We start from the raw sequence: 11,614 nt of genomic DNA, 5'->3' as shown, positions 1-11,614 counted from the left end.
ATTGTATTAAAATTGTTAATTTTAACTTTCAATTTAAACAGAATAACCAAATTGAAATCATAGAAAATTAACAAGTGTTTTCTACTATTATAAATAGATTTGACAATAGAGTACATTATTTTTATATTGAATGTTTGAGAAAAAAATAAAAGATATATACATTTGTGACCACGTGACACCTTATTAGGAGACAAAAATCCCTACATTTTAAATTTAATTTTTCTTTGATTTTGGAAAAATTACATTTTTTAGAGACAGCTGAGTAAAAAGAAGGTGAAAGATTAGTATGTAACATATATATCTTATAATTATAAAAGAAAATTACATAATTTTATATTTTTTGAATTATAACTAAAAAAATGACATAATTTTATATTTTTTAAGTTATAATTAAAAAAATTAAAAAAATCATAATCAAATACAAAAAATCATAACTAAAATATTAAAAATAATGTCAATAATAAAATTCTCCAGTAGAATTCATCAGATATCCAAATAAACTAACGATGAATTTATTATAAAAATAAAATAGTCAAATCAGATGAAGAAGATAATGATGATGATGGTGAGAAAATCGCAGTCACTTCCTCGTTCTGTGGCCACCATAATATTCTGCGTTAGATTCCGTTTGGAACAGATTATTTTAATTATTTTTTAATTTTTTAATTAAAATATGAGATAAAAAAATTAATATATTTAAAATAATTTTTTAATCTTCTTTTAAAAAAATGTGTAAAATATAAAGAAAAAATAAAATTTTTAACTTTTTAATATAAATTAAATTTTTTTAATTTTTTTAATAATTTTTTAACTTCTAAACTAAAACAGCTATTTGTCAAACGAGCCGTTAGCATGATGTGCTTATAAAAATCAGCATTAGAATTCCAATTCATAACTCGAGTAATCCTCTGCATCGAAACCTCCATCATCAGCATCAGCATCAGCATCAGCATCAGAGTTGTTCACCTCATCGTCGGTTTTAATCGGACCTCACGGACCTCAATTCGAGACTCGTCTCTCAATCTCTCTGCTTCCAAACCAAATCGAAATCCAAATCGAATCGGCGCAACTCCACAGCCTAATCGAACTTCAGACGCAGAAAAATCTTGCAAAATGCAGAACCTCATGAATTCGGAGAGGGAGCGGAGAGATCCAGAGGCATTGGCGACGGAGGCAGAGGTGGTGGCGAATTAGGTGATGAAGCGAAGCTTTGCTATAGCTCATCATCATCATCCTCGACGTCGCCATTGTTGCAGGTGAGCTTGACATTTTCACACACTCTCCTCTCTATGCGTCTCTTTGCTGCGAGGTTTCGGAATTGGGGAATGAAGACTTTTCGGCGAGAAGTTTAAAGAAGGTAATTATTTAGTAAGAAAAATGTCATGAGTACAAATGATTTATCAAATTTTCTATTAAGAGGTTATTTGAGGAGTTTTTTTTTTATTTTTTATAAAAAAATGTTAAATATTGATTGAGTTTGAAATGATGTGGTGGAGGAGTAATGTAATTTAAATAAGATAATTGTAACCTAAATAAGATAACGTGCTACATGCCAAAACCTCAAATCTACACAAATTTACATATATGTGGGTCTCATACTCATGTGCGAGATTTAGGAAAAATTTGATAAATTATTTGGGGTCTTTAGCATAACCCATTTAGAGTTCATTTGAAAAGTAGAGGTTTGGGATTTTTTTTGGCTAAAATAGTCACACACAAAAAAATAGATTTTTTAGCCCAATAAGGCAAAACATCACATCTAACTCATAATCATTATATTTTTTCTCTCACAAAAAATTAAAAAAACCTTTCCAAACGAGGCTTTTTAGCCCCAGGTTAAAATAGTTAAAAAACCAAAAAGTCAATCTACTTTCCAAACGAACCCTTGAGATATTATACTGAAAGATTGAGAAATATAAAAAGATAAGGGTTCGTTTGGAAAGTGTGTTGATTTTTTGATTTTTTAGCTATTTTAAGCCTCGTTTGATAATGACTTTTTGACTTTTTATGAGAGAAATAATATAATGATTATGGATTGAATGTAATATTTTGTCTTATTAAATTAAAAAATTTATTTTATCTTTTATGACTAAAATAATTTCAAGCTCAACCCAACCCTTCTTCTCAAACAAAACCAAATAAATTATAATTAATTAAAAATATAGACACGTAATATTTCAAAAATAGTCTCCAATTTTCCGCTTATAAGGGGGGGGTTTGGAGGGTTTGGGAATTGAGGTGCGGAGTTCCAGAGAGATTCATCGTAGAACACGTGTTGTTTATCAATTGAAATAAATCAACAATGATCCATACCACTAAAAAAACAATATTAATAGCATTAATGTATTAGAAATAACCAAAAAAAATTTTTAAAAAAAAAGGCTTAGACAGTGAATGAGACCCACTACCACATCATTAGTGTCCCTCTAATACTTCTATTTTAGTACTCCCAACTATTTTTCGAAATAAATTCTTAGATCAATTTTATTAAACAAGCTCGGTAATAGTCTGCCCCGGCCCAATTATTAATAAATAACACATATCTATATTTATTAGGGTGTCTGTGTGATTTTCGACGATTTAATTTGTAATTTTGACCCACTCGTATATCTGTAATTTAAGAAAAATTGAATCTGTAATCATTCTTCGTTCAAATTGTAATTTGTACAGATATGATTTGTAAATGTGCAAGCAGTTGTAAAGGGTTGAAATGACTATTTTAGTCACAAAAGATAAAATAAGCTATTTTAGCCATAAAAAATAAAACAAAACATCACATCAAATCCATAATCATTACACTCTTCTTTCACAAAAAAAGTCAAAAAAGTCAAAATGCCAAAAAGTCCTTTCCAAACCAAGTTTTTTAACACAGACTAAAATAACCAAAAAAGTCAAAAAATTAAAAAGTCAACCCACTTCCCAAACGGAGACTTGGAAATTAGACTTTTCATTTAAACATTTATATTTGGGCTGATTTTTTCTCATTTTTTAAATATTATTTTTGGATTTTTTTCTCTCAATTTTTAAATATTATTTTAGGTTATAAAATCACATTTTTTTTATCATGAAATCCTTATTTTCAAATGATTTATTCGAAATAAAATACCGTCTATCTATCCAATTTAATTTCAAAAAGAAATAAACCATAACCATATGTCAAGATCAGTTAATTAACTCACATTCACGTTGTAGAAAACGTATAAACTAAACAAAACCTATAATTGTTTTAATAAAAATGGAACAAACATCTCTTTTGAAAAATTGATTTTAAGATTTGCTGAACTCACTAACTAGTAAAAAATAAGAAATATAACCATGAATAAGGCTTTTTATTCATTTTATTACAAGTTACCAGTATTTGTTGGGTTTCCACACTTGCAATGCAAAACAAGTTGCAAAACATTTATTTACTTGCAAGTGAGTAAGAGGAGAGAAGATTAGGATTACACACTTACAAAACTTACAAAAAAATCTAACGATCTAGATTTTTTTAAAAAAAAGTATATAGATACGGGCGGGCGAATGAGTGCGGATGCAGGTAAAAACTGTAACTCACCCGCAACTTGTAAAATAGGAAAATCTTAACACGCATCTGACCACGATTATGTGAAACCGCCCAAATAGGTGCAGGCGATTCTGGTTAAGCGACTTTCGCGAGTCGGATAACCCTATACCCAGCCCTAATATTTATATTTATATCTATCTATTTATATATTATATAAGTAAAAAGAGATTTCTAACCACAAGTCTTGTGAGAGTTCCACTATGTCAAACTAAAATTTCTAATTTTTTGATTTTAAATAATTAAAAAAAAATTCTATTGCCTAGCTCTCATTTAAGCAAAATTAATTAATTAATTAATTAATTAATATCCTTGATTTATGACTTTCAAATAGAAAGTATATCAAATGTACTAAATAAAAAAATAGAAAGTATAATAATCTATTTTAAAATTTAAATTTGAGAGACACTAAATATGGAAAATAATCTATTAATTTAAATTTAAAATTATAATAATTGTAGTGATCCCGGTTTCGACTCTTCTTTCATGTTTTGCCACTTTGACTGGGCAGGTCGGGGATTGATTTTGACCCGGTCAACTTACGGGGGTCAGGCTGCCCGGTCAGCTCGCCGAAAGTAAAAATGCAAAATGCATTCGAAATTGCTTTCAAAAAAGTGTATTTGACGCTCGACCGAGGCTATCCACGCGCTAGCAGACCTTGTTATATCAGTCCGTAAAATTAGGGTTTCATATCACTTCTTGCAGCCCCCCCTCTCTAAAACTCTCCAAAATCTTGATCTAGAGCTTCTCTCTGTAGAAGTCACATTCTCTCTTTGATTTCTCCAAATCCATTGGGACTTAAACCTAAGTTCTTTACCAAAGTTGGTCATCACCTCGAGGGCTTCATTTTGTGCGGTGAAGATCGAGTTTCGACACCGTTAATTTTGGGGTTTCATCTCATTTCTTCTTCAAAACTTGAGGTAGGGATTTTCTTTGAGTTATATATATATTTTTGCAAGATCTAAATAGTTTTTGAAATCATCATTTGATAGCTTCTGAAAATTTATTTTGATTTAAGAAGTTGAGTAATTTTAAAAGTGGATTTGTCTCCTGTTCTTTTAAAATAATCTTATGAGTTTTGATCTTTGTTGATTGAAGAAAATATGATTTCGAGAGTTTTCTTTCAAAAGATTTGAGCTGCATAGTTTGGTGAGAAAACCTAGAAATTGGGGATTTTAAAAAGAGATTGAAAATTCATGGGTAATATTGTTATATTTATTTTTGTGTGCCAAAATAAATGATGTTTAGAAAATTTCTTATTTATATTTGTATAAATGATTAATTTTGTGGATTATGAGAATTGTAGTTCATTTTAGAAATGTTTATTTAGAATGTTGATATAGTCTTGAAATGACTAAATTGTTGAGAATACTTGAGAAGAGGAAATTGTGTTATCCCTTGGATGAATTGAAATACAAATATTTATTCATCTTGTGAAATTGCATTGAAGTGAGAAATGATAATTTTGATCACAATGGGAATATTGTGTGGAAGTATTAAAAGTGGAAGAAATATTGCATTGCATTATTAATTATTGCATTGGCATATCAATTCATTTGATAATGAAGAGTTTTGAAATTTGATTTAAAAACTTGTATTGAGAAAAGAATGTTGAGAAATAAGTTTTCATGAAATGGTTTTGGGGTAAATATATTGGTAAGTCTTGATAGGTGGTGCAGATATTGAATAAGTTGGTCTACGGGTCTAGGATGAAAGACCGAAAAATCCACGCAGATAGGTGTTGAGCCTTCTGGTTAATACCGGTAAAAAAGATAATTTGGTAGTACTCATATAATCTACTTGCAAATACCAGCCTAGGGATTACCAGAGACGTATTTCCCGCCCTTAAAATAAATTGTTAAGTTTTGAACAATTGAAATTGCATGACATCATTGAGCATTATGGTTTTCAAAAGATGAAAATGTAATTTATCTTCAAAAAAGGCATAGCATGGCATGTGCATTTCATCTCTTGAGACTTGTATAAAATGTATATACTTTGTTAATAATTTTCTACTGGGCTTTATGCTTACCCTACGGGATTTTTGTGCAGGAAAAGATGTGGTGATTCCACCCAACTAGGGTCGTGGAAGTATGTGTGTTGGGAGTACAATACTCTCATTTTGCGTGACTCTGTTTTGTAAGCCCAGGGATGTATTTGTGTTGAGTTGAAACTCCATTTTGTGTAACTAATAATGTTATTTGATAAATTTGTAAGCCTGTAAGGCACTTATTATTTGTTTGTCTTCCATTTCATACTTGTTATAAAATGCATGTTTGGGATTAGAACTTGGACATTGAGATGTGAACAATATGTATTTGGCATTTGGGATTTAATAGAAATGGGCGTATGGATTAGTTAGCTATATATATGTGTGTTTGTTTATCAGGTGGGTTTTGTTGCATAAATAGATATATCATGCCCAATTTTCGAGGAGTTACAACAATCAATCTAATAATTTATAAGTTTTAAATAATGATATATCTCATGATTTATCTATATCTATATACTATTATAATTATAAAATATTGTCATATTTATAAGGCTGAAAGTTGTAATTGTAATTCTTTTTTATCATTTTTTAATTTGTTTAATTTTTATTAATATGTGTTACAATATAATTGGTCTATAAATTAATTTTATATTCTTAAAATAAAATTTTAAATTTGAATTCTTCCTTAAATTATTTTACTATAATTGGAATGAGATCAATATTCATTCCTTAAATTCTGAATCATTTATTGAATTACAAAATAAAATTTTAAATTTAAATTCTTCTTTAAATTATGTTATTATAATTAGAATGAACAATATTCATATGTCTCATACAGATGTATCATAATGTTATTGGTCTAAATATAATATATTATTAACTACAAGTGTTCAAATTATTATTCGCTATTAAAAGTTTATATTTTTATTTTTGTCTTTTTTGGTTTTGAATTTTATATAAAATATAAAATAAAAAAAAAATTATCCTTCTAAACTACAAGGACTTGAATAATAAATTTTTTAGTACAAATACATACATTTTTTAACAAAAGACAAAAATATTAAGAAAATGAATGACTTTTTTAACACTTGCCAAAGATGGTGGATTCTCTCTTCTTCTTCTTCTTCTTCTTCTTCTTCTTCTTCTTCTTTTTTTTTTTTTATGTCAATTGTCTATTAAACAAAATGAAGGTTATAAGTGATAATTTATTGTTCATCTAGACTTTTTATCTCTTGCTAGACGTGATGGATCCTATTAATGTTGTTTTCAATCTCAATTGTCAATTAAACAAATTAAAATAAAGATAAAAATATTTTTGGCTCAAATTGCTAAAAAGTGATTTTTACTAAAACAAAACAGAAAGAAGCATTATTTTTATATTCAAAATGATGATTTGTGAAACTTCTTTTTTTATTAAAAAAATGAGGGTTATAGGTGATAATGTATTATTCACTTAGAATTTTCAGATCAAATGAAAATATCATTCTAAATTTTCTTCTTATCTTTTTTTAATGGGTAAATTATAATTTAACCCCCTGTGGTTTGCCTCAAAAACACGGAGCCCCCCTACAGTTTCATTTGTAACACTTAAACCCCCTATACTTCATACCAAAGTGAAAAATCCAACGGAACTGTTTGTTTAAACAGTGCGTGTGTTGCACGGCCAGAACTGATGAGTGGAGCACGTTTTCCTGCCTGAATATATATGGCAAATGATGAAAAAACCCTTATTGCAATATATATACACAAATCAAGACCCAAATAAGATAGAACCCTAAATTGAAATGTTCCCAGATTGTCCGAAAATTGCCCAGATTTTTCGAAAGTTAAAGATTATTGTTGGATGGCTTCTTCATTTGCTTCCGAAAGTGGACAGTCAAGGACAAATGCTCCAAGACTATGTTATTGTGGAGAGAGATCTTCTATGAAGACTTCAATGACATCTAGAAATATGAGTAGAAGGTTTTATAGTTGTGCAAGATATGGGGTAAGCAAAACTTAATTTTTCTTTTTTTTTTTTTGGAAAAAAATATTGAATTTTTTTTGAAAAGGAATTTGTGTACTCATATTTTTTTATTATAGGTTGATGTAACTTGTGGCTACTTTGAATGGGTTGATCCACCCATGTGCCAACGTGGGAAGGAGGTGTTGCCAAGGATGGCTGCAAAGATGAACAGATTGGAGAAGGAACTAGCAAGAAGTCGTAGAAGGGAGAAAATGTTTTGCAAAGCTCTATTTGGGACATGGGTTTTTTTCTTTATCATGACAATGTTCTGGGTGAAGTTTACTGGAGTAAAGAAAAATGGGTTGTTATTGGGCCATAGAGTTTGAGAGATGAAAAATATAGTCAAGGTAGAAAATGAAGGTGTACAATGGTCTGTGAAGCAATTGTAATGAAAAATGAAGGTGTAAAATGAAAGAATGTTTTGGTCATACACTATGTATGCATCTGGTTCCCATTCTCCTGAGGAACCAAAGAAATTGTAATGAAATAATGTTTTGTTCATTACATCTTCCAAGAACATTAAAGAATAGAAACATATTGGTTCTCATTCTTCTCATGTAAAACATTTGGTGCCTTGGTGCCTTCAATGGATCTCTATATGAAGTACAAAACAATTATGTTATAGAACATAGTAGAGGCAGACCAATAGTTCAGAAACCAAAAATAATTAAAAATTGAGGGAAGAAAAAGAAGTATGGAATTTTAATTCTTGCTTTGGTATGAAGTTGTCGACAAATACATCCATTCTTCGAATTGCCACCTTGTGATATGCCAGACATTAATTAACCATAACTATTGGCCGTTGTGTTCCAAGTCCAAAAGAGTTTCTCATTCGAAAAATTACATACACAAGTCTCTAATCAAACAATATTGTCACTGTTTCACCCCATTTCAAACAAAAAATAACCCTGCTTTGAAAAAAACTTTGCCATTTCTCATATCCAGAATAACACTAATGTGATTTATCATATCCAAAATAATGTGCTCAAGTACATCAATTTATTTCTCATATCCAGAATAACTTGAGTACCACATGAGACTACATCTGTGATTAGCACCTGGCTGCTATGTTTAATTGGTATTTTCACATCCAGTAGCTGTACTATTGACAAGTATAGCGATCTCGATTTTTCCTCCATTGACTATAGTATTCCGGACTTGGGTTTCGTGGTGTTGGTTGTTATTATATCTTGTTTCCATCCTTCAATACTTTGTATTTGAGTTATAGGATGTTTTGGCCAGGATTGTTACAGGTTGGAGGTGATTTGGAGCAAATGGTTGCTGCCCAGAATTTTGGTTCTTTGCTGTCGCTCGAGCGAGCTCTGTGTTTTAGCTCCTTCGCTCGAGCCAGGGTTTCTTCGCTCGAGCATGTGTCTGCGTCTGGGTTTGGACCTGAAAGTTGTAATTCTTGGCTCGAGCGAGCTTTCCTTCGCTCGAGCAAGCGAACTGTATGTTTTGGATTTCTTCGCTCGAACGAGCTTTCTTCGCTCGAGTGAGCTTTCTTCGCTCGAGCGTGCTTCTGGGTTGCAGACCTGAAGCTTCGTATTGTTGGCTCAAGCGAGGGTCCTTTGTATCTGGTCACTCGAGCAACCACTTCTTCACTCAAGCGAGCCTCTATTATTTCAACACACAACAGCAGCTTCTTCTTCACTTTTTTAATACACTTTTCATTTCAAACCCTAATTTCGGCAGCCTCTCTCTCTACATACACCTTCTCTCTAAGGTTTGATCTAGTTCTTGAGTGTTTCCATCTTAATCCCTTTGTAAAAAAGATAGAGGGTGGTGTGGGTTACATTTTAATCTGAAAAATAGTGGATTTGGAGCACTTTGGGTTTTCACCATCTTCTCCATTTGGTCTCTTCATTTCGAGGTAGGGAAACCCTACTCCATCTTATGAGTTTTGACTTAAGCTTTGGTCATTTTGATTAGTTGGTGTGGCTTGTAAATTTTGGGAAAGTTCGAGTTGATTTGTAATTTATAAAAGAGGGGTTTTCCATGTTTGAGTCAAATTGGTGTCATAGACTTGAAATGGAGGTTGTTTATAATTATGGGTGAAAAATGAGCCTTTGGGCTAATGTTGAGAAAAATGGGAAAAATGCCATATGTGGGTTTTATTGGGTCATTAGTGTAATTAATGACATTCATTGCGAAATAATGAAATTAAGATGTTATGAGAATAAATGGGGTAATTGGATTAATTTATCACTCACCTATGAAAATGTTGAGATTATATCTGTTTGATGTATTTATTATCTATATAGAAATAACTGCTTTGGGCTAGCGGTGGAGGATAGTCTTGATTGTTGTAGACACCGTATGTTGATTAGGGAAAATTGAAACTAATCGAACGTGTTATATCATTGAATATAATGGTTGGAATAATACATCAAATATGTGGATTGATTGATTATTGTATATGATAAGTGTTTATATACATTGTATTGTGTGGGAGGAGATAGGGGATGGACTCCTAAACCAGATATTATTTAGGAGGAGATAGATGATGGACTCCATTGATACAGCAAATATGTGTATCTATTGTGAAGTATGGAAGTGTTTTAATATGATATTGATACATCAAATATGTGTATCGATTGTAGAATATGGAAGTGTTTTGATGTGAGTTGTTATCTCATTTAAAAAAGAAGTGCTTTAATATGAGTCGTAGTCTCATTAAATTGTTGGCCAGGTTATGAGCCATGTTATAAATTGAAGACTTGATAAGTAAAGGAAAGGGAAACGTAACATGGACATGATTGCCATGTGTAGACACCCCATTTTTGACCGACCTTAAGACTCGGACGTCACCGATTGAGCGCTTGGTGATGTTGCATATTGTGCTCGTTCAGAGGTTTCAGAATCTCGGCTGCGAGCCTTGCCTCCGGACTTCCGGACTCTTTCATGCTTTGCCTCGATTTGCGAACCAGGCTCTGTTTTCTCTGTTTTCTCTTCCCGAAGGGAGGGAGAGGTCTCGTAGATCATCTCTCAGTGGCCGTAGGCTACATTTCATGGTCGTAGGCCATTTTGCCTGTTTGGAGTCCGGTTTCCGATTTTTCGGAGCCGTTGGCCGTGTGCCTCGGTTCGGGACCGCTTAACCACCTCCGTTTGCTCCGATTTTTGGCATACATCTTATTTGCTCCCTTTTGAGGGACACTGGGGTCTGAGAAACCAACTTCGTGGTCGAACACCACTTCCGGTGCCTAAGAGTCAGTTTTCGAGGCCTCGGGCTATGCGTTTCGGCCCCCGAATCTTCATTTTGCATCGGTTTGGGTTCATTTTTGGCAGGGACCTCTGTTTCATTGTTAGGAAGGTCATAGAAGGATGGGAGGCCAGCAATTGTTCTGACAACCAGTTTTATTCCTCCGTCACCCTCTGTCGCCCATTTTTTCTCACTAGAAAGCCAATGTTGACCACCCTAAGGCCACTTTTTCTTGCCCCAAACCACATATTCGTGTTGTACACACCTGGAAGGCCACCAATATCACATGGCCGGCCAGTAATTCTGTGTGACCCTTTTGAACCCCTCCTAAAAGTGGCCTTTTCTCTCTCCTGGTTCGCTTTCTCCAGTTTTTGACCACATGGTTGTGTTGTGCACACCTAGGAGGCCACCAATATGGGGTGGCCGGCCACTAATCTTGATTGAACCTTTTGACCCTTGGCCGGCCGGCCATGGGCAGAGCCGGCCGGCCACCTGCAACCTCAATAACCAGCTGGCCATGATCCTCTCTTTAGGTACATTACAGAAGTGTATTCTGTTTCCCCCCAGAATTTGTATCCGGGGGGCTGCACTTTTGGAGGGAAACTTGAATTCTTTCCCCCCCATTTTCCCCCCTTTTTCCCCTTCTTTTTCCTATATAACAGTAGCTCCAGCTCTGTTTTGAGGGTTACAAAAATTGCTTAGAGGCTCCCATATTGTATCTCTCTTCTTCTCTTCCAAAAACCTTCAAACCCTAAGCCCCTTTACACCATTTCCATACCACCACATAGCACCACACCACCATCATCCATTCCAGCAGCTTCAAGGCCACTTCCAGAGGTTGAGAGCCACCAAACT

General features: G+C 32.9%; 1 long non-coding RNA gene across 1 annotated transcript; it reads left to right on the top strand.

Moving 5' to 3' along the window:
• Positions 1-866: 866 nt before the first annotated feature.
• Positions 867-5,926, top strand: LOC145796758 (uncharacterized). The gene is made up of 2 exons (XR_014337271.1): positions 867-1,357; positions 5,615-5,926. It is a non-coding gene; the product is annotated as an uncharacterized LOC145796758 (long non-coding RNA).
• The last annotated feature ends 5,688 nt before the right edge of the window (positions 5,927-11,614 follow it).

This window comes from Camellia sinensis, chromosome 8, assembly GCF_055761805.1.
Source record: "Camellia sinensis isolate YWXY chromosome 8, ASM5576180v1, whole genome shotgun sequence".
In the NCBI taxonomy this organism is placed as follows: domain Eukaryota; kingdom Viridiplantae; phylum Streptophyta; class Magnoliopsida; order Ericales; family Theaceae; genus Camellia; species Camellia sinensis.
Note: the sequence above shows the minus strand (reverse complement) of the source record. Positions and strands in the feature narration are given on the sequence as shown.